We start from the raw sequence: 26816 nt of genomic DNA, 5'->3' as shown, positions 1-26816 counted from the left end.
TGTCGGTTATTCTGAAAATAATAAACAAAGATAAAACAGATTTCTGTAAATAGACGCGCCAATCAACTGTCAAATAAATTATAACTCTTTGCCGTTTGATTGTTCTTTGTTTATACTGTGGGAATTCAAGTAGGTACTTTACATTATTAATTTAATTAACTTTATAATAGTGATGCAACTATTCTCACATTTACTGTTAAAATAGTAAACGAATAGGACATAATTATTATTGTAAGAACTCATATTTGCAATGTTAAAAGCAAATTTCCCATAATTAGCCAATACAGATGGTGTCCAAATTATAGTAGAGTTGTTTTTCTTCTTATTATTGAAAAATTAACCGCTTTTAACGCACATATAAATTTATTTTAATTTTATTGACAAACTTAAGAAAAATACCTAAAGTAATATCAGAAAATAAAGAGGAAAGCGATTTACTACGCTCGAAATGAACGAAAGATTCGTGACATCTGCCTGGAAAATATACGAAAGAGTTACGCTGGTAAGGAGTGCGAAACACGAAAATTATAAATGAAGCCGGAGTTACCATTTACGCTTAAATCCATCATGAAAAAATGTGAAAAACTGTAATAGACGTCAATGGAAGTTTTACTAAAAATGAAGAGATTTTTTTAAAACATTTTATATTGTGTGATTTTGTCAAATACGTATTATTTTTAACAAAAAAAATCTTTTTAACTATTGCAAGAAACTCCTAATTTAAATAAAAAAATAAAGTTAAAAAAATCGCACTATTTAAAAATGTAGTACACTTTTAAACTGATCATTTTTTCACTAATAATTTTGACAACCCAGTATCTAAAGAACTTCTTAATTCTTACTTTTCAATTCTAGTAATCTTTTGTGGGGATACCGTACAAGATTCCCAAATGTTCCTGACTGTCCAGAACCAGTGGAAGAATGACTAGAATCTTGTGATTCTGAAGGGAACGGGAAAGGGAAGGAGATAGAGAAGAGAAAGGTTAGAGAGTATCCGATACTAAAACACGGCTAAAGCCATTTCAAGCAATGCCAACGTTTCGATTCCGAATGGTGTTCTCTTTAACCAGAGCCATGCATGAGAGTATTTAACAATCCGGGAATTGTTAAGGCTGGGTGCCAAAGGCACCAATCTGGGTTCAGAACTCAGAACGCTGCAACTCCAGGGAGATTATTAATATCTTCGGCCCCTTAAATGGCGGATTTTTTATAAATGAACGATTAACTATAATAATAATGATTGGATCATTTATAAAGCGCCGTTTTCGTGAGAAAATCACCTCATGGGCGCTTAAACAGTCGCGTACCACGAACGTAGTTGGGCATATTTTAAAAACTAACTACTTTTAGTACAGTGACAGCCTCATAATATAAGTGAACGCCTTTTATCGAGTACGTTAGAAAAATAGATACATTTTAATTAAAACATCTCGAAATAGCTATTATGAGTTTGATGGTAATGTATTACGGATCCTCCGAACTAGAAAAGCCAAGAATCATAACAATAATACCAGATACTTTGAATCAAAATTAATCGTTTATATGCAAGAGGTAGAGGAAGCTTCACAGGCAATAAAACATCAAGAGTATAAAGAAAACAAAATGTTTGTTAGCATTTCCTCATACGAGGCATAAACCGAATTTTACGATGCTTTTAACAAATTCTCAACATCCACAAAGCTTTTCTTGTCAAAAGCATTTGAAATTTTCCAAAGGGGGTCTCCAAATAGACAGATATAAATAATGGCTTCTAGAGAAAGATGCAGGCAGCAGGAGACAAGTTACTGCCGTGTGTGGCATGTAACTGTCTCTGAAGACAGAATAAGGGTTGTGAATGACTAAAGTTGCGTTAAGTGCAAAAGATTTAATGCAACAGTTTAGATGCAGTGTTGTATATATAATACTATAAATTTAACAGTTTTAGAAGATTTCTTCACAAAGCGTTTGTTTTATTAATCCTCCAGGCCTCTGACACATTGGCCGTTATATTTCTTAAAAATGCTGTCAGAAAGTCTGAGAATTCATATGTGTTTCCGCTGATCAATAAAATCTAAATAAATATGTAATATTTCTGAACGTATCTGAAAACGAAAAACTGTTTTTGAAAGATGATGAAATATGTTTTCAAATTGTATTATGGGATTATCAAAAAATTTTCTCATATCTCGGTCCTAAAATATATAATAATATCCCCTCTCAGCTGAAACTGTGTGAATTGTCATCCTTCTGTCCAAGAGTGACAAAATGGTTGTTGGATCTAGGCAGGACTGATTCCGAAATGTTACTAAAAAAATTAATTTGAAAATTATTTATCACGAACGCCTCTATGTATCTTTTTATGTATCTTCGTTTTAACATACTTATTTTAGCTAGTCTTAAATCCTGTATTCGTCTAGGATAACTTGAAACCTGTAAATTTGACTGTCCTAAAACTGGAATCCTTCCTAGTTGGACAGTCAAAAATATAAAATGTAATCAATATTATAAAAAATATTACTTTTTTTTTTTAAATTGCTCACCTTACGTTTTTTCGTATAAACACTCAACTAAAATTATTGATAACGAAAAATAAATACACGTTTCATTAGACAAATGTATTATAAACATTTCTGCAATCTCACTTTTTTCTTGTGTTATATAAGAGTAATTAATAAAAAATTCACAAAGTTTCATACATTTTTCTCAAATTGCGGTCGGAACCTTTGGTTTCATATTGGTGTACATTTTAATTATTCTGTGGTTAATTTCTATATTTGAATATAAAGCTTGGCGTTTTATCTTTCTAACACCGTTTAGTTCATATTTCTAACCATCACGGTAAGGGAGACATAACGTTTTCTATGACACCATATGAGCTGTTCCGAAAAGCGAACAAATTGACTATACGGGGAATAGCTTTACGTTCCCGAAACCGAACAAATAAGCCTGAGAAGTTAACGAATCTTCGGTACCATTGATTTAACAAAGTAATAAATCGAACGTGGATGGATAAGTTCATTGATTTGCAAACTGTGCTCGTCTTTCGTGATAAAAATCGGTCATACATGTTTGACTGCTCAAAAAAATACTTGTGTCTGAGAATCTTACACCTCTTGCCAGCTTTTGTGTCTCTCTAATTCATTTCTGTCTCTTGACATTTTTAAAATCAGGGGTGATTTAAATGGATATTAAAAAAATCTATTAATTACCAAATAACTTCCGACATTTGAACCCTTTCAGACCTGAATTAAAACTGGCAGTGGTAGAACATATTTGACGCTGGACAAAATTGGTAGAGTTATTTAGTATATACATAGTTATTTGCTCTTTTAGGTTGTTTCACGTAAATAAATCGTACAATGTATATCAATGAAATAACATTTATCAATTTAACCCTTAAATGCATGATTTATTAATTTACTGGAAAAAAATATATTTTGTAGATATTTACATGCATATGCAAGGAAATATAAAGAATTTATTTTATTTGTAATTTTTTAATGATATTTGATTAAAAAAAAATAGTTGCAAATTTACAACACCATGTATTTAATAAAAAATAATATGAACAATTTACGTATGAAAAAAAAATAAAAAACCTAAAAAAATTCTCAAAACTAATAAGTGTACCGGAAAAAATACGAGTTATTACATATAAGTATTGTATTATTGTATCTACTTACCTAAGAAAATCAAAATAATAACAGCAAAACCAAACTGTAATTCTAACCTCCAACCAATTTTCGAGAATCTTCACTTTGTTGAAGAAAAAGTGACATTTGACATTCGCGAAAGAAAAAAAAGGTGATGCCACTCGATAAAATATATTACCGTGAACTTGATAATTCTAAAACGGCATGCATTAAGTATACACCAAAGAGTTAAAGGTGGTTTGAACGGTATGTTGCAGTTTTACAACAGTATGCATTTAAGGGTTAAATATAAATATATAAAATTTAAATATTGTAAAATTACTTTCATCACAAAAAATTCTGTAGAAAAAATTTGGTCGAGATCAAACACAAAAATCACCTTTCAAAATATAAAAAAATGGACACCGTCTGAAACTAGTTGATAAAATTCAATAAAAAAATTTATGTAAAGCCAGTTATACCAGCAATTGGGAAACGAAAACCGCAATTTTTTATTCGCTATATATCGTGAGGAAAAAAATCTGATATATACGTATTTTCAAAAATACACCAACTAAAATAGACCCCATTTCTGTAAGCTGTGCCGTTTTTGTAACAGCCCTTCAAAACTGCACTGTCTGTTTTGCCGCACCCTGTATATAATTATCATTAAAGTGCTGAAGACAATCAATGTTTCTGCTAATCAACTTAATGTGAAAAACTAAGTACCTATCCAAGTAGTAAGGAGATACTCCAAACTATGCAGCACACACTAGTACTTTTTAACTCCTCAAATTCGAAGGAAGGTACCTGAGCAGCGCTGTCTGGTTTGAGCTACGAATAGCATAAAAAGTGGGAAAATCGCGCGCCAATGTGTCTAGGGGAAAAAAAGATGGCAGACAGTGTTGCCACGCGACAGAGATTCATTCCCCCCATCAGTTATAATATTCTTCGTGGGGAAAGAGTGCCTGCCCACTGGCAAGACTTACGACAGGGAGGCTGGGTGGCGTTTAAAATCTTAAAATAGACAAATGGCGTCACGTAGGTCCCATAGAGAGAAGCAGATACGATTGAAAATGTGGGGTTTGGGGTTCTCAATGAATATATTTACTTATTTCAGAGAAAATGGTATTTTCATTATAATAGTGCCTTGGTACCAACCTATATTGAACTGAAAAGTTAATATAGAAAAAAAATCATTACTTATGTTATCTTCTGTCTTTGGTTGACGATACGAATACAAGGAAAAAACCGCTTCAGGGATAATTTTAAGTCAGAACTACGCTTAGAAAATGAATGAATGCAGCCGATTTTACAATCATTTATGGTGTAATAGTCAGCGAAGCGAAGATCTGGGTTCGATTCGGTCGAACATTTAAAAAAAAAACATTTAAATTATTATAAAAATAAATTTTTTAAATTTAATTTTGATAACTTTTGAATGTTTTACTCTATCTTCTAATCTCTATCTTCTATCTCCATTGCTCCACATATGGGAAAAATTTCTTGAAAAAAATATTTTTAATTTTTGAGATCGACAAAATTGACATAAAAAAATTAGGCCACAATGTAGAGTAGATTGAGGAGTTTTCCCGGTAAGACAAAGATCCTGGGTTCGATTCCCAGTTGCGACCATTACCTTTTATCATTTTCTGTGTCTTGTTCTATTTCATGTTTCGTTAGGATTTAATAGTTTTATCTTCTTCAATGATAAACATATTTTACTCTTTCTTTATTTAAAAAAAAATATTTATACACTATATGGGTGTCGTTTTGAATTCACTCTTCGCGGGAATTATGATTTTAAAATAACCTGAAACTCATTCCTAATTCGAATTATAAATTCAAAATATACCTATGTAAAAATAAAAACCCAAAAACAAGTACAACGAGTCCAAAATGCATGTGTCCGATATTGCTATAATGTCCCGAGACGCGAGCATATCTCGCCTTACCTTTATCGGCATCGAATACTGAATATGTCGAACAGAAGGAAGTTACATCAAATGTGTCAACTGTTCAACTTGATGAATTCAAAGGTTCCTTCCTATCTGTTTGATAGACTGCAGTGGTCCCGTGACTCACATGCACATAGTACACGCCAAAGAGACCATTTACTTGTTCTCCCCAAACATAAAACTGCTGTTTTTGAGGGTAGTTTTAGCTACTCATCGTCAAAACTTTGGAATAAAATACCACTGCCTATTCGAACAACAACATCGTTGCAGTGCTTTAAGAAGCTCTGCAGCGAATGGTTGCTGACAGCACAGTCAACCGCACAACATCATAATTGATCGAATTTAAAATGAAAGGGACAACTACTTGTGATTATTATTTTTTTTATTTTATCTATGTATTTTATGTAAATTTAATCCTGAATTTATATTTTATTTTATTTTAAAGAAATTTGTATTTATCGATTTATAACACATTATATTAAAGGCACTGCTGAAAACCAGCTACATTCCCGGAGAAATCCGGAATGTACAGCTGAGCAGTTGCCCTTTTGGCAATATAATCATCTAAATGTATGTTTACAAACTATATGCAAACATGTAAAAAATTATTGTCAAATAAACGTTTTTATTATTATTATTATTATTATTATTATTATGTTTAAACAGTTTGAATCTTCTCCGTAATATATGATTATTTTTAATCAGCCGCTATTATATTATGTTTTATTTAAATATAATTATCGTCCTCTGTAATTATCTAGAAGACATATAATATGGACTTGTTTCAACCTCAATATTTATATTTTGTGACTTTTCACAAGTCTGCACTACTTCATATACCTCTTATTGGAAATCCCGGGTTTTCCGCTATTTCGGTAGAAGCTGTCATTTTTTGACATTTGACAAGTAGAAACTACGCCATTAAAAAAATGGAACGATACACGCTTCAACAACGCATTGATATTATTAAAATTCACTTGAGTGAATCAAATGCAAATCATCTTGAGTGATGAGGCCCATTTCCACCGCGGTGGCTTCGTCAACAAGCAAAATTGTCGCACCTGGGGGTCGGAAAACCCAAGAGTTATTGTTGAAAAGCCTCTCTTTCCTCAACGTGTGACTGTTTGGTGCGGTTTGTGGTCCGGCGGAGTCATTGGACCTTACTTTTTCGAAAATGAGGCTGGAGCAACAGTTACGGTGAATGGATTGCGCTATCGAGAGATGAAAATGATTTTTTATGGCCGGAATTGGATAGTATTGATCTGGACAACGTTTACTTTCAACAAGACGGCGATACGTGCCACACAAAAAGAAACCATTGATCTTTTACGATTGAATATCAAAATAACACTTCTTATTGGAAAACCCTGTATATGTATATATTAAGCTATAATAATATTTGGGTGACTTACCGCCGTTTTTGTGCAAAATCACCTCAAGGGCGCTGTACAAATGTATAATACACTTCTACAGTAATCTATGTTATAACTAAATATTTATGGGGATAATATACAGTACAATAGTTACCTGGTAGGTCACACTTAACAGATTAACACTTAATTAACATTAACTAATTGTTTATTAGCGAAATTTAGATACAGGATTTTGGGCATAATTGGAAAATTGGATATAACTGGACTTTCTCTCAGGAATTGTATATATTTAATTTAAGGGTATGCCAGCTTAAAAAGTTAAGTTTTTAGTTTAGACTTGAATTCTGTTGGACTTGTTATGGATCTTAGTTCCGGAGGGAGTTTATTCCAAGCCTTCGGCCCAGATACTCCGAAAGCGCGATCACCGAACTTAGTATTTGGCTTGCGCTTAGGTTCCATCAGTCTGCCTACAACCATAGTAAAGCATACTTCTTATGGAGTGAGGTAAATTAATATTGCAAAGATCTATTCATTATTTTAGCTTACGTATCGATATTTAAGACCGATCTTACAATCAGTATCCTGCTGCGTGAAGTCGATATAAAAAGTTATCCAGTTCAAAGAAATCGTTAAACTGTTATAACGTGTAACCATCTTCAAACAGGTCCCACTCTGTTTCGCGGAAAAAAAGTTGCAATGATGTGATATACGCGTGCATAAAAAAGATTCGTGGAAACCAGATCGACATTTTTTTCTTGAATTTCACCCCAGAAGCAACTTTATAGAAGTGTATCCATGATCGCAATTTTATAGTTGTGAGGTAAACTCCATAGAAACTAGACAAAAGAAGTGGGTCAAGATTGTTATGGAATAGGTACTGCTCGCTGTATTAATATATTGTACAGTGCAGTACCCACTGCACCAACAATGTGAAAGCGAGCCAAAGCGTTGGGCTTAGCAGTCCATAATATATAATGTATACAAGATTGGTCTGTTTGATGAATTAAAAATAACACATAGAAGATCAAATACGATTAAGAAAAACAAATTTGCTATTAAATTAACTTCCATGCAAACAGTTTTATCAAAAATACTAATTTCAATTGTGACTCTCTCTGTAACTCCGGTTCATTGAACTGTTGAACTTGGATTTGCTTTGATTTTAAAAATTGTAACCGATTTGTGGGAAAAATTCAGATTGGGAACAAGCGATAAAGCATAATATTTTATTTATTTTTCGGAATAACTTTATTGAGTAAAACCTCAAATTGTAATATTTAATTATTGAAGACAATATTAGCGATTTCTAAACGAAAATCTGAAACAGAAAAATCAGAAAAGGATACGGTCACATCTAGGACTCGAACCCAGGACCCTTGTCTTTCCGGGACACAACTCTACCAACTGAGCTAATGGGACCCTATCCACCTCGGTCACTTTTAACTGTATCATACTTCGAATAAGAACTACCAACATTGTCTTAATTTTTTTTTTCACCGCACATTTTTACTGCCAACTATCTTTATGTATGATCGCAAGATTCAACCCGAACTAAATGCAATCTAGACAGCGTCTTTTTAGATAAACCTATCTTTTTTTTTTTAATGTGCGACATTTTTTGACTTTTCTGCAAGTCTAGAATGAATATTTATTTTTCGGAATAACTTGTGAATAACTTTTGAATAACGTGTCCCGGAAAGACAAGGGTCCTGGGTTCGAGTCCTAGATGTGACCGTATTCTTTTCTGATTTTTCTGTTTCAGATTTTCGTTTAGAAATCGCTAATATTGTCTTCAATAATTAATTACATAATATTTTAATTAATTAAAAATTCTTTAATCGATAAATGTATTTCTTTTTTTTTTAATTTTTGGCTGATAGAGTATTTACTAATGGTGTTCATTCGAAAGGTTAATTACTGATCGTCTCTAAAATTGACAATGTTTGTTTTTGAAAGGCAATGTTCCTGCGGCAATTTTTTTAGTAAATACTTTCAAATCAAATCGAAAATTATTTATTGTAAAATAAAAATTACAAAAGGTGTAGCTTATGTGTAGACCCCATTTCTTAAAATTAATTTAAATAATTTCGGCTTCACAAGTACAACAATTATAATATCCCATTCATTACAGTGGTAATAAGCAAAGATGTGCTTTATTTCAAATGGAAATGCAAAATGGGTATTTTCCATTTTGCATTTTAAATGCTTTTCTAAAAACCATTTTGCATTTTAAATGCTTTTCTCAATGCATTTTCCATTTTAAATGCTTTTTTGCAACATTCTTCCTACTATCTCCACTCATATTTTTTTTATAAGCCCCAAATATCAGTCGGTCCTCAACCTCGCTATGAGAGATAATTTACATTTGTCAAGTTGCTCCCTGGTAGGAGCCCTGCCAATTGAGTGATACCATTACAAAAAAATACTGATTCAAATACTGAACATGGGGCCATGACGCTGTAATATAAAATGTTAGATAGCAGTTTCTATGTTTTTACGTTGGCAACATTAGTCCCGCGCAATTTTTTTGTGGTTTCATAATCTGTAGTCGTGGGGTTTTTGGATTTACTATCATGTAATATGTTTGTTCTGCATTGATGTCCATTATTAAATGTCAAAATTGTTTAAAAATTCTATAATTATTTTAATTGTTTGACCTTAGAAACCATTTTGCATTTTCGCTGACGCTTTCATGACGCTGTAATATAAAATGTTAGATAGCAGTTTCTATGTTTTTACGTTGGCAACATTAGTCCCGCGCAATTTTTTTGTGGTTTCATAATCTGTGGTCGTGGTGTTTTTGGATTGACTATCATGTAATATGTTTGTTCTACATTTATGTCCATTATTAAATGACAAAATTGTTTAAAAATTCTATAATTATTTTAATTGTTTGACCTTAGAAACCATTTTGCATTTTCAATGCATTTTGAAAATAAGTATTTTGCATTTGAAATGCTTTTCTAAAACCCATTTTGCATTTTGCATTTTCAAATGGAAAAGTTTTGACCCATTTCCATTTTGCATTTCAAATGGTTTTGGCTACCCATTTTGCACATCTCTGGTAATAAGGCTATGTATTCGATTAAAAAACATACAGGAATAACAATCTTGTTGTGGGTCCACGAAGAGAAATTGATTTTTACCATAATTAACAGGCCTTATTAATAAAACATAACTTTGAGAATGTTTTATATTTATTGTATCATGACGATACAAAGAATTTTAGTTGTAATGCAAAAATATTAGGATTTTGATAAAGACGTTTTCTAACATAATGATAAGATAGATTCGATATTTACTCGGAATTACCAAAGAGATTCTTAATAAATAAACAATAGACATTTTTCTCCGTGTCCTAAGAAAAATTAGCCAATTTTGAAATAACGAAAAATATTTTGTACAACTTTTTTTAATGATAAAATAATGTTTATAAAACAAGATTTCTTACGCATAGCACAAAGGATAAAAAAATATTATTACCAATAATTAGTCGCCTGAAATATACATACAAATTGAAAATATCTCCCTAGTTAAATAATAATTTGTTGTATTGTACAGTGACAATTTAACACATCTTTAAAAAGTAATAAAAAATCATTAAAAGCGATGAAAAAAAAACTAACATATAATATGTGTAACCTAATTAATTTGTTTTATCACTTTTCACGACTTCATATCACTTTTTAAAGATGTGTTGAATTGTCATTATGTTGAGTTGTCCGGTTACCGAAAGACACATAATGCATTAGAGTCCTGCTAAATAGTCTAGTTATTATAGTTCATTAAGACGAGACAATACCCTAAACTAAAGCCAGAATCTAAACGACGTAAGTGAAGCAGCCGTGCCCAAAAATATGCGACGCCCGGCCCCGGTATTGGACAGACTTGCGGTTGAATTTGCCCTATCAAATCTCTAAAATAAAGTGGGAATGTTAATGAGAGAATCTTACTTGATCACACGAGTGATGATGTCTTGTAAAAACAATATTCGGCGCACGGCCTGGCGTAATGGACGGACCTACGGTCGACTTTGCCGTACCAGGCTTAGAAAATAGATCTTTCTGGGATTTATTTTAATTATTTCTCATGAACGTATTACTATCATCTCAAATGTTTCTAGAGGGATCCCTTGAAAAATTACTAATTTATCGTCTAGAAAAATAAAATCTGATGCTCGCCGCTAATTTTATAGTTGAAAAACGTTTTATTAAATTTAAAAACCGTTTTACATAAAATTTTAAGTAAGGTCCTCTTTTCATTAATCTTAAATAAAAATAACTTACATCCGTAGGCATCCCTCTAGAAACATTTGAGAATTTAGTAATACGTTCATCAGAAAAATGAAGGCGTCGAGCAAACTTATGTCTTATGTCGGCTTAAATGAAGTTCATAAAAAATGTAGATACAAATTTTTAAGCCAATTTTTTTAATCTTATCTTATTTCTCATCTAGTACAATCTAAAGCGAGGCTGCCCAACCCAAGGCCCGCGGGCCACATTGTGGCCCGTGAACGAATTATAAGTGGCCCGCGTGAACCATTTTCAAAAAACACGCCAATTTGAAAAAGTGTCGCGCGCCCGCGCTAAAACAAACAATGCAGCTTGCGCGCGGTTACGTGTTTAGCTATTCTGCTCGGAAAGTGACAGACCATAGATATCAGAAATCAGAACATATTATATGACAGACAGAGAGAGACTAAAAGTAGATGCTTATTACAGTTGTTTGAAAGCAGATTCCAGGACTTTGAAAGTACAAAACTAAATTTAATTTTTTTTGTTCATCACACCAATCAACCTTTCACAATCAGTTTGACTGAAATAATTAGTTATCCTGACAATATCCAGTTGGAACTCACTGAACTGCACAATCATTGTGCACTAAAAAACCTTTTTGCAGAAAAAATATTTTCAAAGTCACAAAGTTCTTCAGAAGAATTTGGAGATTTCTGGAAATTGGTGCCAAAGGAAGACTTTCCCCTATAACTGACCTGGCCTTTCAATTTTTAAGTAGTTTTTGATCAACGTATGTTAGTGAAAAGTTATTTTCTAATCTTAATTTTGTAAAAAATAAAACCGCACATCTCTAACTGAGCAACATATGTCTGAGTTGTTGCTACTGACAACATCTGAACTGACTCCTAACATAGGAGAATTATTAAAAAAAACAATGTCAGAAATCACATTGATTGAACCAATTACTTGAATTTAGATTTTTGCTGCATAAAATGCTGTTTCGTTATTTGGCAGTAGATGCTATTTATTTTATTATTTTGATAAACGGCAGTAAAATTTCAATATGTTTACTTGTTTTTTTGTATAAAACAAGACTTTAAAAAGCTTAGGTAACAAAAATAGGAACCGTCAGTATTCAGTGGCCCGCGAGTGATTTTTAAATCGTCAATTTCGCCAAACTGTTAAAAAGATTGAGCAGCCTTGATCTAAAGCATCTGCTTAGTGAGACCAAGATATTCTGCACGCTTCAAAGTGTACTAAATCCACTCTGCAAAGTATCCAGCGTTCAGGCTGAGTTCCCGGCCACGACTCGCCGCCGATGGACCGCGAAGAGTGAAGAGGTAACGGAAAAACCGACACTCTGACAGTCTCTCCCCGCGAGAGGTCCGGCGTTTCATGTTTACGGCCTGCGAGACCCATCAGAGCTCTTGGAGCTGTCATAAGCCATTGTACGCGAGGCGGTTAACTGTCGGGTTTGATGACTGAAGATCAGTGATTTGACCACACAGATCACGAGGGCTGCCAGAAACGGTTTAGAGGATAAATTACATTGGAAAATACGATTTAATTATTTTAAAATTCAAATATTAACTTTCTAAATAATTGCGAATTTACTATATCACTAGCTTCATTTTAAATAAAATTAAAAAAAATACTTTGTATACACCACTATATAATCAAAATGATCGACATGTTTCGAAACAAGTAGTTTCTTTTTAACACATAATGAAAATTCATAAGAATAGCCAAAACATATTACAGGGAAATGTGATTAATTAGTTATTGTAATAAAAAAAATTGAAGAAATAGGTTTTTTTATGTGTGAATAACGCAAAAGGGTGACGATCTTCAATTGGGGTATATTGTGAGGCTGAATATAATGGGGAAGAGAAGGACGTGAGGAAGTACCTGACTATTCAAATCAGGTTACTAAACACGGCTTAAGTCATTTCAAGCAACGTTTAAATTCTGAAAGGTGGTTTTACACCAGGGCGATACTGAGAGCATCTTCCACTCTGAATTATCATATTAGTATAACATAAACTATCATCAATTAATTAAGTATTATCAATTAATTTTATAAATTAACCCAACCGAATTAAGGATGTAAGATATATATAACTACAATTAATTATTATGATTAAAGGAAGAGAGATGCCTATTAAAAAAATTGTTATTAATAATTTTAAATACTACTAATTAATTACAATTAGATAACTTTTAAAATTTGATTAAATTTTAATCGAAATTAATATTTTTTTTTATATATAAATACTTAGGTAAATAGAAAATCATGCATTAAACAAATAAACTGATTACCCTTAGATTATTATTTTTTAAAATAACGACAAATATTCCCGGTTTATGAATAACCTGACGAAATTTGAAAATCTCCTACTACCATTACAGTAAGCGGAAAATGTTGCTTGCGTTGTGATGCGGGATTTAGCCAGCCGAGGAATTGAACTCACTACGCCTGGGTAGGACCCAAACGCGATCTCAACTCAGCCACCGACCGGTCTTCAGGTATCATCTCTACTAATAAAAGCACAAAAGCAGATATCTAATTTTCACATACCTATTTCAAGTTTTTATTCTTCTTATAAAAATAATAGTAAATTTAATTTACACTTATTCTGTTAACTTTCTTAGCCATAAAGCAGTCAAAACTCTTTGGCAGGGAACACTATTATCAAACACATTTTCATAATTTCGTATATTTATTGAAATGTACATAATATCTCATGAAACAAACTTTAGCAATATTAATAATGTTGTACCTACCCACTTACTCTCGTTAAACTAACTTTACTTCTCTTGGTCTTATAAACTTTGATATCTTTTGCTTGTGATTAATATTCATTTCTTAAGTTCGGCTATTTACATTAAGTAATTAGCGCTGCGATAACAATTTAAAGCAAGAGTTACGATAATAAATAAGACTTTAGTCCTTTGGTGAAACATCATAACTGTTACTTCGACCACCATAATACGGACAAGCTGTATGTAAGACATGAAAAGCCACTGTCAAAATTTAAAGTATCAATAAATAAACAAAATTCATATTTTTATTGGAACAACTTTTGAAAGTTATACCCATCAATGTACATGTTCATTGAAGAAGAAGATAATACTTATACATCTAAACGAAACATGAAACAGAACAACAAAAAATATTATATTATCTAAATATGGTAAAATACAGGGTGTCCGGAAACTCGTAGTACAAGCGGGAAACTGGTGAATCTACATCACATTTGGAGTCGATTTTGTAGTATATATTTTTTTTATTTGAGCTTTCATTATCGAGTAAATCGAGTTTGAAGTTGATTTTTTTTTTTTTTAATCAAATTCTTATAAATTATTACTGAAGATCAAAGTACCCAACTAATTAAAACTATTTGAAAGTAAAACAAATGAAGAAACTCGGATTTGAAGCATTATTTTGAAATCACCCTTCATTTAACCCGGTGTAATCATAAAATATTTCTGCTCTGCAGGGTTAAAACATCTGTTATTCAACCCTAAACACCAGAAAAAACTTTAACCCTAAAATAGCCGAAAAATATTTTTTTTTGGTTTTTTTTTTTTTTTTTGAAAATGCTCAAATCAAAAAACTTTATGTTTTTTTGGGTTCCCCATGTGGTGTAGATTCTCCAGTTTCCCGCTTGTACTACGAGTTTCCGGACACCGTGTATAGTTATCTCATATAAATAAAAATCTGAACGTTTACCCGAGACACTATCTAGGTTACCAACCAAATATTTAGAACATTGTAATCATTAAAAAAAATTGCTGGCAAAAATAAAGAAAAAAATAATTGCATGATAATATTGTTAATTCTGAATTTGAGATCGACAAATATGTCCCAATGGTCGAGTGGATAAAGACGTTTTCACAGCAAGACAGAGATCATGGGTTCAATTCCCAGTTGAGACAATTATCTTTTTATTTTTTCTGTGTCTCGTCTTCATGTTTCATCTAGATTTATTAGAATTATCTTCTTCGTCAATAAATAATCACGAGCTTATTAATTTTTCATATATATTATGATTATTTGATTCTTAAACGTGTAAGTGTATAAACATAAAAACACGAAGGATGGATAATTAGTAATATTAAAAAATGTTTATTCCCTTGTAAGTTTCATAGGGATTTAACAAGTGTGGTATTTCACAGCAAGGGGTCAGCTAGAAGTATCACCTTTCTTATTCTGATGTTCTCAGGCACCGAATCACGAGTCTTTGAACTTCGAGGAAGTGAGACGAAGGTGGGAAATTCTTGCCTTCAATCAGGAACTGTGGAACACAGAACTTTTGGTTGAAAGAGATAAAATAAATAATAATATAAGCAGTCAAGTCAACAGTCGGCAACGATCAATTAACTGTAAAAGAGAAGCTGAAAAGCACGAATTTTGAAAAGATACAGATTACCTTTAATCGCCAAAAAAATGTATTAATGAAACAAATATTGAGAGAGGATGGTGAGTCGTATTACATATTACATGCTTCAGTCATTTTTATATTGGGAATTTACCGAATCAAGTATTTGTTTAGACCGGTCGGTGGCTGAGTTGACATCGCGTTTGGGTCCCACCCAGGGGTAGTGTGTTCAATTCCTCGACTGGCTAAGTCCTCCATCACAACACAAGCAAAATTTTCCGCTTACTGTGGTGGTAGTAGGAGATTTTAAAATATTGTCAGGTTATTCGTATTCCGGAAATTTTTGTCTATCTTTAAATTTTTTTATTCAATTAATGTTCATAATGCGTATATTATGTACCTACAAGGAGAAAACTTACCGATATAAAATATTGCTGATTTATTAAAAATTGGGTCAAATTATTAATATTCCTTTGAAAAAACGGAAAAAACGGGACTGCAGGCCTTAAACGAATTAATTGACAGGTTTCTTAATAAACTGTCGGTAAAACTTCGATTATTAGGAAGTTGTGTTCATAAAAATTCTAATATTGTAACATTTCGTCATTATATTTATCAGGAAAAGGACACCTGCATAAACACGTGTTCCGATATATTCTGAATCGACTAATATTTTATTAGGAAATGGATTGTAGTCACGTTTTTAACAGGATTTAAATAAGTCTGCCGTACTCATTTTTCTCTGTGCATGTATATTCAAATTTTTCGTATTCCTGTTTAAAATTTTTCTCCACCTTTATTTGTCTTAATTGCTAACGTTATGTTTTTTTGTCTAACTTAAATTTTATTGAATAAACATCTTTAGTGAAAATTGAAAATTGGTTTGATTTCGAAAAAAAAAATTTTTTTAAGTAGTCTGTTGTAATTTTTTATGTAACATAAACCTACAGTAAAAACATTCTTATTGTAATTTGCCATCTGAACACAGTGATGGGCAATACGCAATACTAATTAATTTAAAGAAAAAAAATACAAAATCGATCATGTTATGTGTTGTTACGGCATCCTGACTTATTCTACCATATATTTTGAGTATATTTGGAGTTCGATTTTCGAACTTATTAATTTATAATGAAAATTATTAATTTATAAAAAAATAGTAGGTACACTTACCTCACATTCTGCTGTTAGTATTAAGGTCAGGAAACCATTTGTATGTAGAAAAGATGAAGAAACTTACCTAGAAAGAAATAAATATAATTTTAATATTTATCGACACATTTGAATATAATATTAAATTTCGTTACACTAGTAGGAGACAACCTCGTAGAGATTTCGCAATATAGATGAGAATTCCTCCTTTCGGGAATATTCCCTAAAAATAATTAATTTTCCTTAGTTTTTGCGTTCAAATGTATATAAATAAAAATGTAAATGTTCGTTTGTTCAAAATCTTAAATCTCTTTTGGAATTTTGACACAATGTTGCATTCGGATACACGTATGTTTTATGACAATCAGTTGAACCAATATGCTTTACAAAAAAAAACAGCGCCATCTATTTTACGTAAAAGCAACACGCGCTATTGTTTTTATATCTGCTCAGACAGATTGAGCCACAGCAAGGCGTGGCGGGGTAGAGCTAATAAATAATAAATCAATTATGTTTGATAAAACAGAAAATTCAGAGTTACGACGACCGCCGCGGTCAAGTTACTTTTCCTCCAATCGTTCTCAATTCCCTTACTGCATGTTTAAAATCTTTATCTCTTAAAATTAAATAAAATTGTTATAAAATTAAATTGAATTTTGCAGCAGTCCATTGAATGGTATACAGTCCAAGATAGTGAGGAGACATGTCGCCGGGGCGGAACGAGGTTACTCCTTATCTGCATATGAATACCCCGCCTCGCCAAATGACCCGTATGGATTGAATATTCAATTTTTAGTCAATACTTTATCTGCTTTTTGAACGTAAAATGAATAAAATATCGTCTGTGCAATGCCAATTTACCATTTAATTTTGGTAGGATTGTGGAAACAAGAGAAAACAGTATTTTAGAATCGTACAATGTTAAATTATTTTGTTAGGATTGTGGAAATAAGATAAAACAGTCATTTAGAATCATACAGTGTTACATTATTTTGGTAGGATTATGGAAATAAGACAAAACAGTAATTTAGAATCGTACAATGTTAATTTATTTTGGTAGGATTGTGGAAACAAGAGAAAACAGTCATTTGGAATCATACAGTGTTACATTATTTTGGTAGGATTGTAGAAACAAGAGAAAAAAGTCATTTAGAATCGTACAATGTTACATTATTTTGGTAGGATTGTGGAAACAAGAGACAACAGTAATTTAGAATCGTACAATGTTACATTATTTTGGTAGGATTGTGGAAACAAGAGAAAAAAGTCATTTAGAATCGTACAATGTTACATTATTTTGGTAGGATTGTGGAAACAAGAGAAAAGAGTAATTTAGAATCGCACAATGTTACATTATTTTGGAAGGATTGTGGAAACAAGAGACAACAGTAATTTAGAATCGTACAATGTTACATTATTTTGGTAGGATTGTGGAAACAAGAGACAACAGTAATTTAGAATCGTACAATGTTACATTATTTTGGTAGGATTGTGGAAACAAGAGAAAAAAGTCATTTAGAATCGTACAATGTTACATTATTTTGGTAGGATTGTGGAAACAAGAGAAAAGAGTAATTTAGAATCGCACAATGTTACATTATTTTGGAAGGATTGTGGAAACAAGAGACAACAGTAATTTAGAATCGTACAATGTTACATTATTTTGGTAGGATTGTGGAAACAAGAGACAACAGTAATTTAGAATCGTACAATGTTACATTATTTTGGTAGGATTGTGGAAACAAGAGAAAAAAGTCATTTAGAATCGTACAATGTTACATTATTTTGGTAGGATTGTGGAAACAAGAGAAAAAAGTCATTTAGAATCGTACAATGTTACATTATTTTGGTAGGATTGTGGAAACAAGAGAAAAAAGTAATTTAGAATCGTACAATGTTAAATTATTTTGGTAGGATTGTGGAAACAAGAGAAAACAGTCATTTAGAATCGCACAATATTACATTACTATGACCGAATGTGAAAACAGTAATTTAGAATCGTAAAATGTTAGTTTAATATGACGGAAAATGAAAAGCAAGTAAGATTATTTCATAAAAATGCTCTAATAGTTTTTTAAACCAAACTTTAAAAAAATAATGACAAGTATATTTGTGTTAACGATATACATAGTAAAATGGTAAGATTTAGGGTAAACGAGGCTATTATTGCCCGCAAATAGTGATTGCCCATTATCACTTTAATTGTCCTTGTCTCACCAACGTACGTAAATATTTCACCGAAATCTAGTTCAACGTAAATCGACAATCTACCATATAGGCAGAAACAATCACTTTGTTGAAAAGTGAAATCAGATTTTGTGAAGTTCTTAGAAGTTTTTTCAATATTGCAGATATTTCTTATATTATTTATCTGTGAATATATTATTGTGGGAATCACTACGAACAAGTAAGCAATCACTCTACATTTAGCTATATTTTTGTTCATTTATTAAAACTGTATTCAATTATGGTATACCCTAACTAAATAATATAATCGATAAATAATTGGATAGATAATTAATTAAATATTACGTAACTATTATTTGTTTTGCTGGACCAAACCTACACCCATTCAAAGTAAAAATTTCCTTAAGTGGGCAACCATTACCTATTTTACTCAACTTGATGCTAAGTTCGAGGGTTCAAATAAAGAAAGTTTAGAGACAACAAGACAATATAAAATATTAACTGGAGAATTCACCTGCATCATAACTATTTCCTTAAGCGGGCAATCATTACATGTTTTACCCAACTTTGTGCAGTGGCCGAGGGTTCAAATAAAGAACATTTAGAAACAACAAGACAGTATAAAAAAATAACTGGAGAATTTGTCTGCATCATAACTATTTTATTAAGCGGATAGTCATCACCTACTTTACCCAACTCGATGCAATGTTAGAGGATTCAAATAAAGAACATTTAGAGACAACGAGACAGTATAAAACATTCGGGCAATCATTACCTCTTTAACCCAACTTGGTGCAATGGTTGAGGGTTCAAATAAAGAACATTTAGAAACAACAAGACAGTATAAAACATTAACTGGAGAATTTGCCTGCATCATAACTATTTCATTAAGCGGATAATCATCACCTACTTTACCCAACTCGATGCCATGTTTGAGGATTCAAATAAAGATCATTTAGAGACAACGAGAGAGTATAAAACATTCGGGCAATCATTACCTGTTTTACCCAACTTGGTGCAATGGTTGAGGGTTCAAATAAAGAACATTTAGAAACAATAAGACAGTATAAAACATTAACTGGAGAATTTGCCTGCATCATAACTATTTCATTAAGCGGATAATCACCTACTTTACCCAACTCGATGCCATGTTTGAGGATTCAAATAAAGAACATTTAGAGACAACGAGACAGTATAAAATATTCGGGCAATCATTACCTGTTTTACCCAACTTGGTGCAATGGTTGAGGGTTCAAATAAAGAACATTTGGAAACAATAAGACAGTATAAAACAATAACTGAAGAATGCCTGCATCATAACTATTTCATTAAGCGGTTAATCATCACCTACTTTTCCCAACTCGTTGCCACGTTTGAGGATTCAAATAAAGAATATTTAGAGATCATTGTAGAAATGCATCATATATTTGTACAGCGCCATTGGTGATCGTGATTTTGCACACAAACGGCGCTAAACAAATCATCCAAATATTATTATTATTATTAACGAGACAGTATAAAAAGCATTAACTGGGGAATTCATCTGAATCATTACTATAAGCAAATAAATAAATCTTTACAAATATTTTTACATAGAAAAGTTAAAAGAGAAAAAAATAAAATAAAATAGTGCTATAAAAAGAAAATATAAAAAAATAAATGATGTTTATAAAAAATGTATGCAAGCAAAGTAAGACGAAGTATTTCTATTTTTTAATGATAAACTAACTTTTATAAGACAAGGTTTTTTATGCATAGCATAAAGGATAACAAATAATTATAAACAATAATTAGTCTTCCGGAAATAAGCCGACATAGCTCAGTGGATACAGAGCACCTGACCGGACATCAGAAGGCACGGGTTCAATTCCCGTTGGCGGCATTTATTTTTACTCGGGAGATGTTTTCAATTTGTATTAGTATTTCGGATAACTTATTATTGCTTAAAATTATTTGTTATCCTTTATGCTATGCATAAAAAACCTTGTCTTATAAACGTTAGTTTATCATTAAAAAATAATAATATTTGACAAGTCAAAAAATATTTCATCAATAAATGAAGATATCATATGTCTCGACGCCATCTAGTGAGAAATTTAGCACTAACAAAGCCTTTCCTACAAAAATAAAGTTGGTTGTTTACAGGTGAAAAATATAATAAGCTGTAATTGTAATTGTAATTGTTGATTGAGGTACTAGTACATATATATATTTTTTTTTTATCAACGGTATAAATATACCATAAACAATGATAACATGTCACAGTTAAAATCGTAGAAATATTTAAAAAAAGAATTACAAATATATGTGGCATTTGATTGTGAAATGACATTAGAGAGTAAGTAAGTAAGTAAACAAGAGATACAAGTACATAAGTTTCTATAGTGCAAATAAGGTAGAATTAGATTAAATTAATATTGATTGAAAAGATTTGATAGCATAGCCCTCTTGTACCTACCTTGCGTGCAGTTAAATAGATCTGCCACATCTGCGTATCTATTACTAACTTCATGCAACCTAGGTACAAGCGAGTGTTTGGAATACTCAGTCCTGATATTGTTGCATTTAAACAAAATTTTAGAACGAGTAGCTCTCGTGGGTATATGAAATTCAATGAGGTTAATTGAATCATTTGGCGGGTTGGAAATAAGCCGACATAGCTCAGTGGATACAGAGCACCTGACCGGACATCAGCAGGCACGGGTTCAATTCCCGTTGGCGGCATTTATTTTTACTCGGGAGATGTTTTCAATTTGTATTAGTATTTCGGATGACTAATTATTGCTTATAATTATTTGTTAAAAATATTTCAATTTTCTACTAAAAATACTCAATGTATCAAATAATATGTCGGAAGTCGGAATCCATCAGGTTTTGATTTTGATTAATTAGCACATTCTTCCCATAGTATCATTCACTACAGCATTCGTGCACGTCCGGCTAATGTGGAATAAGTCGTTAAACCAAGTTGTTCTTGGTGGTATTTTAAAGTTATTAGTCTGAGTAAGTTAGAACAGTTGATAAAGTTGTGGCAGACTTTATATACGGTCGTGAGTTCATTGTGTGTTCGCCGGTTAGAGAGAGTGGAGACGTTATTATTTATAGTTCGAAAGAATAATTCTGTATTCCCGTTTAGGTTTTTAATTAAGGGTGCCATAGTTCTTGTATCGGTGATTCAATTCAATATTGTATTTGTATGTCTCTCTTGAAAGAATTGAGTTTAAGGCGATGCACTACGTCATGTAATATTTTAAATCGAGCCGCTATCAATAACAGCCCTTACGTAGATGGCGATAAGGTTTAAATTCCCCCTTAACACCATCCGCCTGTTTTGATTTATGCAAGAAAAACACATGGCCAAAAAATGCCTTTTATTTTATTTTGTGGATGTTCAGGCATAAATTTTTTTTTTCACATCATTTTATAAATAACTTAATTTGCCACAATATACAATAAAATCATAACCGAAAATTGGTTCGTAAGTAGGAGATTTTGAACTTTAAAGAAGTTTTCATAGGCATTTATACATTATTTTTTTCTGGGCTTATAAAAAGACTTATCTAAAAATTACTCGATTATTTCAAAGGCCGAGATGTATTCAACTCGCAGAATTTAATTAAAGCATCTGAAACATTTCTAGGCGACCAAATTTTCAAACCAAAAACACATAATTTTGAATTACTACGTATTGCATCGCCTTAAATACATACAAAACTATTTATTCATATTCGTATTACGTATGTACGGGCGCAATCAAAAAATTCGTCTTAATATTGTAAAGCGTAACTTGCAAAAACCGTATTATGAATACGTAGATTAAAACGAACGTCGCGTTTAACCTTAAACTTAGAAAGATACTTACCACTTGATTCTGTAAAAGCTCTTCAAGATAAAGGATGATTTTGTACATTTCTGTACAACCATCGACAAGAGCACATAATGACACGGAGGATAAATTACCTGATACTTAACACCTAGTACATGATGTTAACTACGTTGTGAGGTATATTGTTGCTGTGTAGAATGTACAAAGGTAGCAATTTATATAATTTTATTGCTTTTACATAAATTACGAAGTGTAGACGTGAAAAAATTGGCCATTCAGCAGTTCCTCGTCCTGGGAGGACATAAAACATACAACGGCGAAAAACACTAAATGTGAAATGAAACTTACTCTAGCTGGATCGTAACACTTACTATTTACGATGGCAGAGTGATTGCGAGAGAAAGGCAAGGACGTAAAGAGGATTGGGTACCAATATGGACGAATTTAACATTGTCCTAGTTTAACACGACGTAAATGTTGGGCATGACTTGTGAAAATACGTGAAAAATTCATCAAACAACGTTAAATTCTCTGCTAAACCAAATGTGACACAAAATAGGAATTTAAAATCGAATTCCGATACGTTATGAAACTGAACGAAAAAGAGTGAAAAATGAATAAGTTTGCGTGGAATGAGTGCAAAATACTCTAAATATTAGGTTCCATATAAAACGAAAAACTACACTAAAGTATTCATGACTAAAAGCACTATGAAACTATAATAGGCATAAAGAAAGTTAAAATTGAACATTCAATATTTAATTTATATGCTGTACGAAACAATCTTCTTAAGGCGATGCCATACGTAGTAATGCAAAATCATGTGTTTTCGGTTTGAAAATTTGGTGGCCTAGAAATGTTTCAGATGCTTTAATTAAATACTGCGAGTATAATACTTCTTGGCCTTTGAAATAATCGAGTGTTTTGTACATAAGTCTTTTTATAAGCCTAGAAAAAAATAATTTATAAGGCCTATGAAAACTGCTTTAAAGTTCAAAATTTCCTACTTACGAACCCATTTTCGGTTATGGTTTTATCGTATAATGTGGCAAATTAAGTTATTTATAAAATGATCGGAAAACATTTAAACATTTATGCTTGAACATCCACAAAATAAAATACAACGCACTTTTTGGCCATGTTCTTGTCTAAATCAAAACAGCTGGATGGTGGTATGCGGGAATTTAAGCCTTATCGCCATCTACGTAAGGAGTGTTATTAATGGCGGCTCGATTCAAAATATTGCACGACGGAGTGCATCGCCTTAATATACAAATATTCAGCCATCGTATGTTTGTGCTCGCAAAACTAGAAAAGTATTAGACCGATATCGCTGAAAATTTCAAAGTTTGTTCTTATTAGTGCCAGGAGTGTTTATAGAGTGGTTTTAACGGTAAAAGAAGGCGGGACGCCCGAGGAATAATTAACCCAATATCTCTGCACCGGAATAAGATACGGAGTAATGTAGTTTTTTAACAGCAACATTGTGGTATGCAGAATTGAATGTCGGAGATGACCGAGAAAGATATTAGCAATAGCGGAGCATTGTGGGGTCCACTACAAAAAGTTATAATAAAATAGTTAAAATCCTTTTATTCAGTACTACATTACCTGCACAACTATATATACACAAAAAGTTGATAAAACCTGAAAAAAAAGAAAGGTTAACTCATCATTACAGGGGGCCCGGAAACTCGTAATACAAGCTAGAAACTGGTGAATCTACATCATATAGAGTACCCAAAAAAACTTATTTTTTAACGATCTGAGTTTATTAATTTTCTCTATTTAACTTTTTTTCCATTTTATCGGCATTTAGAGGGAAAAAAACTATTATTATTATTTCATTATACATTAAACAGCTGATATTAACCACAAAGCGACCTTTTTTTCTCACAAATTAGACCTAAAAAATTCCATCTTTAGAATCGATGTACTCGAAAACGAAAGCCCAAATAAAAAAAAAGTTATACAACAAAACCAACTCCAAATGAGATTCACCAGATTCCCACTTTACTGTGATGTATAAGAATATAATTTTATACGAAACGATAACCGATGAAAAAAAAATACGTATCAGCAATAAATGTCCTATAAACGTAAACTAACACAACGTTTACCCAGAACACGAACATAACGTTTATTGGTTTTTAATACGTAGACAGATAAAAAAACATTATTATGTAAATGAGTTAATAAAATAAAGAAAATTGGAGACTATTTTCGTCATGTAAATAGACTTTTTTTATCGAATGGTCAACATCAATATTTACTGTTTTTCTTCGGTAAAATCCTAACCTTTTCAAAACTAGCTTAGTCGATTTGAAATAAAGATTGTTTGGTGTACCTACAAGTCATATTACATTTAACTCAGTACTTTCAACACTTTTATTCAGTTTGCAATGTTCTGTGTATTTTAAATGAGCTATATAATTTTTTTTAATATTCATTAAAAACGAATACTGTTTTAAAAACGAGATAAAATTAATCTGATTGTTACGACAGCGACGCGAAATGTGAATTATTCACTTTGACCATTTTTAGGATTTTATTAATGGAATCTAATATAAATATTTGAGGCAAATTGGAAAGACTTATGATTTCTCTTACTAAAGTCAAAAAAATTACACATTTCCGCTTTATAGAAACAAAGATAAAAATACTTTTACAAAATATGGCCTTCATATATGACCTTAAAACGCTGGAGGGGTTAATACAAATATACGTAATTTTACTTTTATTTGATACTAAATAAGCTTTTGTGTTGAAATATATGAAAACCGAGAAAGCGATATAAAAATAAAGCCGTTTAATATAAATTTATGATCGTAAATTGTGGATTAACGTATTATGGAAGTTATACCAACGAATTTCAGATTTAAAAAACATCCTGTTTTGTATGTGGGCAAAAAAATAAGACATTTTACATTGCAATGAAAACATGATACATTGCAATGGAATGAAGATTTTTGAATTCAATTTTATGTGTTGATAAAGTTGTCTATTTTGTCATATACTCGATTATAACCAGTCTATATTGTATTTGGTTTTCTTTTTTTCAAGTCTTTACTACCAGTAAACACTTGGTCGTATGAAGAGGAAACAAGGGTGCCGATGGAATGAAGATTTTTGTATTCAATTTTATGTGTTGATAAAGTTGTCTATTTTGTCATATACTCGATTATAACCAGTCTGTATTGAATTTGGTTTTCTTTTTTTCAAGTCTTTACTACCAGTAAACACTCGGTCGTATTAAGAGGAAACAAGGGTGCCGATGGAATGAAAATTTATGTAGTCAATTTTATGTGTTGATAAAGTTGTCTATTTTGTCATATACTCGATTATAACCAGTCTGTATTGAATTTGGTTTTCTTTTTTTCAAGTCTTTACTACCAGTAAACACTCGGTTGTATTAAGAGGAAACAAGGGTGCCGAGAAATTTAAATAATAGGTATTTTACAAAACAGTCGCTATCACTGTCGTTTTTACCCCCCCCCCCCCCCCCTCGAATATAGAGCGAAAGGGACAACTCAACCACATGCTGATTATACCTAAATAAAATCGAGATTTTGTATTTCCACGTTTTCTTCTCTAAAATTAGAAAGATTTTGAAAGTTTTTTTCGCCAACTGTATTAGCTGTCTGTACGTCACGCTTTTTTTAAAATACATGTCAAATGTGTATACTGAACGTCTGTTGATCGATCAAACAAGGAATATAAAAAATAAAAATTTGGAGGGTCCTATAAGAAGTAACTTATCAAAAATAGCAAAAAGTAAGGACATGCCAGTGGTGGACATTTTTTTTATTTGATTATATTTAGGAAACATACAGATTTAAATGTGATTTAAATTTGCATTTAAGATATTGAGTATAAAATAAACCAGTTCCAAGTTCCATTTACAATCTTTTTTATAGTTTCAGTTAAGTGAATAAAAATTATGAAAAGGATAAACGAACAGTTAAAAATAATTGTTTTGGTTTAAGTACATTGTAAGATTAATTTTATTTAATACCATTAAGTAGGTATGTAAAAGGATGTCTTTTCACTAACGTGGTGTTATTTGGTTGTAGTTTCGATACCGCCCACAAG

Source organism: Hesperophylax consimilis, chromosome 12, assembly GCF_061612785.1.
Source record: "Hesperophylax consimilis isolate HC1 chromosome 12, BYU_Hcon_1.0, whole genome shotgun sequence".
NCBI lineage: Eukaryota > Metazoa > Arthropoda > Insecta > Trichoptera > Limnephilidae > Hesperophylax > Hesperophylax consimilis.
Note: the sequence above shows the minus strand (reverse complement) of the source record.